The following is a 6460-nucleotide window of genomic DNA, read 5'->3' as shown; positions in this document are numbered from 1 at the left end:
TGTCCTTCACCATCTCCCATGCTCAAACTCATGTCCACTGAGTTGGTGATGCCATCCAACCATCTCATCCTCAGTTGTCCCCCTTTCCTCCCACCTTCAATCTTTCCCTGCATCAGGGTCTTTCCCAATGAGTCAGCTCTTTGCATCAGGTGCCCAAAGTATCGGAGCTTCAGCTTCAGCATCAGTCCTTCCAACGAATATTCAGGACTAATTTCCTTGATAGTTGACTGGTTTGATCTCCTTGCAGTCCAAGGGACTCTCAAAAGTCTTCCCCAACACCACAGTTCAAAAGCATCAGTTCTTCAGCGCTCAACCTTCTTTATGGCCCAACTTTCACATCCGTACTTTGTTATAGTAAACTTTTGAACTCTGATAAAATTCTCTTACGTAGAATTTTCTGGAATTTTTTCTATGTACAAAGTCATATCTTTAAATAATAACTATTTTGTTTTTTCTTTTTGAAGCCATGTGCCTTATATTTCCTTTTCTTTCTTTTTTTTCTGTAGCAACCTGGACACCTGATCCAATGTTGTCTAGCAGAGATGTTATTGGGCATTTTTGGCTTGTTCTGATTTTTGAAGGGAAAATGACTCATATTTTATCATAATTGTGCTCTATTACTCAGGACAAGGATATTCTCTTTTCTCTGTGGGTTACAAAGATGTTTTGTGTGCCTGTTTTCCTACAAGGATGTTGTTGATTTTTACCCAAAGCTTTTTCTGTTTTGCCTTATAATTCAATAATTTTTCTTTGTACATTTTGAGCAAATATTACAAAGTGCACATAATTATAGCTTCTTGGTACATTCATCTTTGTGTCATCTTTGTATCCTCTTTGTCTCTAATAATGACTTTTATCTTTTTTTTTTTTTTCTGCTCAGTCACGTCTGACTCTTTGCGAACCCATGGACTGTAGCCTACCAGACTCGTCCGTCCATGGGATTTTCCAGGCCAGAGTACTGGAGTGGGTTGCCATTTCCTTCTCCAGGCTTTTTTCTTAAGGTCTGTTTTGTCTGATAGTAGTATCATCAACTTTGTCTTGGTTACTATTTGAATTTCCTTTTTATTTCCCTGCAGTCTTTGTGTCTTTATGTTTCAGGCTTAGCTCTTGAACATTTCTAGATACGTGTCATCCAGTCTGACCATCTGTTTCATTTAACTGTTGATGAGCAATGTCTGGATTTTTTCCATCTCATTTTATGGTATCTGTCCTGCTGTTTCTATTTTTTCTCCTGGGTCAGTCTAGATGTCTTTATTTCTAGTTCCCCTCTCCCATGTTGGTTTGGAAAATGTATATTCAATTCTATTCTTTTAGCATCCTCTCTTAAAATTTGACTGTGCATTTTAGCCTCCACAACGTCTACAGTTATCACCTCTTTCTTCCGAGCAATACAAGGACTTTCCTACACTTTCACTCCCATCACCCACTCTCCAACTTAGGTGCTATCACCACCTGATGTTTTGATTCTGTCTTACTTTTGAACTCTCCAGTTTATCATTATTATTGTTATTGTTTTATGCAATCACTGCCTGCTCCTATTACTCCCATATTTTCCAGTTTTGTTTTATACATGTTTACTTTTTTATTTATTTTTGGCTGTGTTGGGTCTTAGTTGCTGCATGCAGGCTTTCTCTAGTTGTGGCAAGCGGGGGCTATTCCCTAGTTGTGGTGTTTGGACCTCTCACTGCGGTGGCTTCTCTTGTTACAGAGCACGGTCTCTGGGCTCAGGGGCCTCAGTGGGTGTGGCTTAGTTGTGGCTCAGGCTTAGCTGCTCTGCGGCTTGTGGGATCTTCCTGGACCAGGGATCGAACCCATGTTCCCTGCATTGGCAGGTGGATTCTTACCCATTGAGCCACCAGGGAAATCCTATATTTTTCAACTGCTTTATCTTTTCCTCTGGTATTTTCTTTGTGGGTTTAATTTTCTTCTTCCTGAGGTACCTTTTTTAGTAGTTCTTTCAGAAAGGACTGTTAATAATAAACATGCTACCATTTTTCTGAAAAAAGAAGTCTTAACTTTCTGCCAACTTCCAAATGATAATTTAACAGCCTAGTTAAATTTCTCTCATATCCCTCCGAACTTAACCTTCATGTGCTTCTTCTAGACTCCAGGGTCTGTACCTCTATGCCCTGGAGACGGAGTATTGGGGAGGTAATATGCCCAGGAGCAACCCTCGAGAATTAAGGACCAGTGTAGGGTGTTTTAGAAATATCTCCATTTTCTTGACCCAAGAAAGGGATAGTTCTGAAGTATGTGTCTTACCCTTTGTCCTAGACTTTCCTCAAGGGATTAAGCTCAGTTGCCCACGTGGTAACTGGCTTAGTAAACATCTGTTATTGGCTTCCCTCCATTTCTCGTGTTCCCACTTGCCTGCCAGTTTTCTGCTCTCCCAAATACATTACCTGCACTAAATTCACAGGGCCTGCTTTGGGGCGGGGTGGGGTGGGGTGGCATTCAAGTTACGGCACTGCCCTTGGGAATCTACACTGAAGGATATTTTCTCAGCACTTAAATTTTATTCATTTATTTGGCTGTGCCAATCTTAGTTGCAGTATGTGGGATCTTAAGTTGCAGCATGTGGGATCTTAAGTTGCAGCATGTGGGATCTAGTTCTCTGACCAGGGATTGAACCTTCGCTCCCTGCAATAGGAGCAGGGAGTCTTAGCCACTGGAACCACCAGAGAAGTCCCTCAGCACTTCTCTTTGGATCTTCTCCTATTATTTTTTGCCTCCTTATCTCTTTGAACAATTTCTTCAACTTTATCTTTCAGCCAATTTTTCTTCCAAAATGTCTTGTATTTGTATTTGAATTTTTTAAATCAATTGACTATTTGCATTTCTAAAAGTCCTTTATCAAATCTTCCTGCTCTTTTCTCATGGTGTCTTATTTTTCTGTTTTCAGTTCCTGCTCTTTATGATGATTGGAAACACTCTTATTTTTTCCTCTCTCTCTGATTATTTACTTATCTGAAGTTCTTGGGGATCTAATCCTGCTTTTGATTGTTAGGGCTTCTTCTTGCCCATGATGGACTGTGTTCTCAAGTGTTGTAAAATTTGTGATTTTGAATTCATCCTTTAGACAGCTTTATCTGTGAGTATTATGTGTGACCTGAGAAGAAGGTTTATCTTTTTAGATATATTTGTGTTTGTTTCTACCAAGACTCACATATGTGTCAGTTTCTCAGCTCTGGAGTTCCTGGACCATGTCATGTCAGTCTTAGCTTGAAATTTGCAGGACTGTGGGCCCATGGCTACAAATTCTAAAGAGACTTAATTTTCTCACCACCAACCAACACAGATGGAGACAGATGAATTCCTTATCTTTTATGTTGGTGGCTGGATTTCTTTTTGCCTATGTACCCTTTGGAAGGTAGTTCCCTTCCAGGGTTTCAGCCGAGTGCATGGGTCTTGTTCCAACTTTCTGCCTGAGCCAGACCCGAAGCCTCATTTCCTGTTCTCATGAGGCTCGGCCTTGAGGTGCCTGGGCTCACCAGCCTCATGGACTTGAGCTGCTTCCTCTGGATTCGAGTCCCTCTTCCTCTTTGATCCTTGGAGGTAGTCATCATCTTCCTCCCAGTTTGGCTGTGCATTTAAAGAACATTTGTTGTATTTGACACAACATTTCAAGATGTTTTGTAGGGACTGGATTTGCAGGTCATCTAGCTAAAAACAAGTTGGAACTGGAAGTCCTTGAGTGCCTTTTCTGCTGTACTGTGCTAATTCTGCCTCTTCTACCATTTCTTCCTTGAGAGCCTTCATCTTCCTCTCCTGGGCGGGAAAGGGGGTGGTGGAGTGTGAGGTGTGTGTGTGTGAGGAGGAGGAGGTTGCAGACAGATGGTTTCCCAGACTCTTAGAGTAGGTGCCGTGGCCTGAGAAGCGGTGGGTGGGCTTCCTCACTGAGATGCCTCTTAGGCTACCTGTTGCAGAGCCTGGGGTCCCAGCGTGAGAGGCCCTGTGCTCCTCTGTTTTATTGGCTACTTCTTCAAGCAAGAATTAATTTAACACATGATTGAAAACTAGGCTCGGGGGAATTGGAGTTTGGGAAGAAGAACTGGTGTGTGTCTGCATGTGGTATGTATGTGGTGTGTGTGTGTGCATGTGTGTGTGTGGTGTGTATGATACATATGTAGTATGTGTGTTATATGTATGTATGTGAATATGCTGTGTGTATATGCATGGGTATATATATGTACCGTTCAGTTCAGTTCAGTCACTCAGTCATGTCAGACTCTTTGCGACCCCATGGGCTGCAGCACGCCAGGCCTCCCTGTCCATCACCCACTCCTGGAGTTTACCCAAACTCATTCAGTCGGTGATGCCATCCAACCATCTCATCCTCTGTCGTCCCCTTCTCCTCCTGCCCTCAATCTTTCTCAGCATCAGGGTTTTTTCAAATGAGTCAGCCTTTCGCATCAGGTGGCCAAAGTATTGGAGTTTCAGCTTCAACATGAGTCCTTCCAATGAACACTCAGGACTGATCTCCTTTAGGATGGACTGGTTGGATCTCCTTGCAGCCCCAGGGACTCTATGTGTATGTATATATGTGGTGTGTGTAGGTATGTACTATGCGTGTGTGGTGCGTATGTTGTGTATGTGATGTGTGTGTGCAAGGTCAGGGAGGAGTCAGGGCACCAGGTGGGTTTGGAAGCATCTTTGGGAAGAGGACAGCCTCCAATCATCCAGCCATCATCTCAGAAAGGCCAAGACCAGTGACCAGGCCCCTTACCTGTAAAGCATCCATTCTCTGTCTGGGACCCAGCCTGGTGGCCCTCGTAGGGGCCAGGACCTGATCTCTCACACCTTGCGGGGCAGGAAGCGTCAGCTCTCTCCTTCCTCTAATCACTCACCACTAAACACAGTTGCTCAGCTGGCTCAAGTGGAGGTGTTTCTCCAAACTCCCCTGGAGTCTGGCCCTGGAGATCGGATCCAGAAGCTCTGTTGCTCTGGCTTGGGTCCCTCCCCAGCCTGGGCTGGCCTGTCTGGGACAGCCAGCCTCCCTGGTCCTCCGGTTTGTGGGTCGCTGCCTATGGAAGGATCAGGGCCTGTGTGGGGGCCCTGGAGGGCCAGGAGGCTCACTGGGGCAGAGGCTAAGAGACCTCCCACCAAACTGTTCAAAGCCTTATCGCCTCGGAGGTGTTTCTAGTACCATTTCCGTCCATTGTTTCCTCTGGGTCATTAGGAGGAGGCCTGTCTCCTGTTGTGGCTGCTCACAGCTACTGTGGTGGGAAAAGAGGGGGGCGGGCAGGCTGACCGCAGACGTCACGATTTGGGCCTTATCTCCCTTCGGCCACAGGGTGTCCGCGGCCCGGGGATCACTCACCAGCAAGACTGTCCAAAGCCGCAGAAGTTCCTGGAGAGCATGGCCTAAGGCTGGGTGCAGCACTGTGGAGGCTGAGCTTCCTCGGAGACACCTGCGCCCCCTTCCACAGGGGAAGGTACGGATTTGGGAGGAGGGTTGGTTCACTGTGGAATGAGATGCAGGACTGACCCCCCACCCCCTGCCCCGGGGACCTGGGGTTCTCCTTCCAGGGAGTAGTGTGCCGGAGTGATTGACAGCCGAGGACCCTCCTAATGCCGTCTTCTCCACCTGCCTCTGGGGGTTCTGCCACTGCTTCTGCTCCTGCCTGGGCTTTACTGCTTGTAGTGCTTGACCAGACAGGAGGAGACAAGCCCTACCCCCACCTCTGGGTACCTTCCGGAAGCAGCCTGATGTACCTGTGTGTACGGCTGAGACCAAGCCTTGGCCATATTGGACATCAGAGTGTTCCTTCCCCAGAATTATATATTGGATGGGGTTTACGTCTCCCTTGTTTGGTCAGATGGGACAGTGGGTGGGAAAGGACCCCCCCACCCTTGCCCCTCCCTGCCCAGGGAATGTCAGATGACAGAAAAGTGTTGCTCAGTTGTGTTCAACTCTCTGTGACCCTATGAACTGTAGCCCACCAGGCTCCTCTGTCCATGGGATTGTCCAGGCAAGAATACCAGAGTGGGTTGCCATTTCCTTCTCCAGGGGATCTTCCTGACCCAGGGATCCAACCTGGGTCTCCCACATTGCAGGCAGACTCTTTACCATCTGAGCCATTAGGGAAGGCCAAATGTGAGACGCTGAACTTAATTTAGCTGCTTTTCCAGAGGAGACCACTGTGGCTGGAGCCCTGAGGGACTCAGGGTGTGCTCAGCCAGCCAAGATCAGTGGTCCCTTTCTTGGAGAAGGGGAGTCACACCTCAGGGAATCATGCCCACCGCCCAGGGCTGCTGGACTCCTGTCCACTTACCAGATCAACTCAGCAGATTTTTCCTGAACATCTCCTAGGTGCTGGGCATTGTGCTAGGTGCTGGGGTAGGAATGACAGAGGGAGTTCATGTACCTTGTGCATGCCTACGTGTGTGCTAAGTGGCTTCAGTCGTATCCGACTCTTTGCAGCTCCATGGACTATAGCCTTCCAGGCTCCTCTGTCCA

General features: G+C 46.7%; 1 protein-coding gene across 1 annotated transcript in view; it reads left to right on the top strand.

Moving 5' to 3' along the window:
- Positions 1–5257: 5257 nt before the first annotated feature.
- Positions 5258–6460, top strand: part of VWF (von Willebrand factor) — a 124152-nt gene continuing 122949 nt past the window's right edge. Inside the window, exon 1 of the mRNA XM_040234946.1 lies at positions 5258–5435. The gene's annotated coding sequence lies outside the window, so the exon portion shown is untranslated. The remainder of the gene's footprint in view (positions 5436–6460) is intronic.

The sequence above is a fragment of the Oryx dammah genome, unplaced genomic scaffold, assembly GCF_014754425.2.
Source record: "Oryx dammah isolate SB20612 unplaced genomic scaffold, SCBI_Odam_1.1 HiC_scaffold_29, whole genome shotgun sequence".
NCBI classification, from domain to species: domain Eukaryota; kingdom Metazoa; phylum Chordata; class Mammalia; order Artiodactyla; family Bovidae; genus Oryx; species Oryx dammah.
The sequence above is the reverse complement of the archived record's forward strand: the minus strand, read 5'-3'. Positions and strand labels throughout refer to the sequence as shown.